Source organism: Buceros rhinoceros, unplaced genomic scaffold, assembly GCF_000710305.1.
Source record: "Buceros rhinoceros silvestris isolate BGI_N320 unplaced genomic scaffold, ASM71030v1 scaffold32027, whole genome shotgun sequence".
In the NCBI taxonomy this organism is placed as follows: Eukaryota; Metazoa; Chordata; class Aves; order Bucerotiformes; family Bucerotidae; genus Buceros; species Buceros rhinoceros.
Genome location: NW_010422108.1, coordinates 31,721 through 31,972, shown reverse-complemented (window position 1 = coordinate 31,972; position 252 = coordinate 31,721).

The following is a 252-nucleotide window of genomic DNA, read 5'->3' as shown; positions in this document are numbered from 1 at the left end:
GTGGCTGGCAGCACGCAGCAGGCCTGCCAGGCCTCTCCACCCCGCTCGAGGAGGGATTAGAATCAAAGTTTAGTTCCATTTATTATTTTTTTTCCCTTTTTTTTTCTTTTTGTTATCAAGACCGAAAAAAAAAACCAAACCAAAAAACCAACCCAAAAAAACAAAAAACAAAACCCAAAAAACAAGGGGTGAAGCCAGGGCTGGTCCTAGGAGACAAACGACGGGGATGGAGGGAGGAAGGAGGGGCAGCAG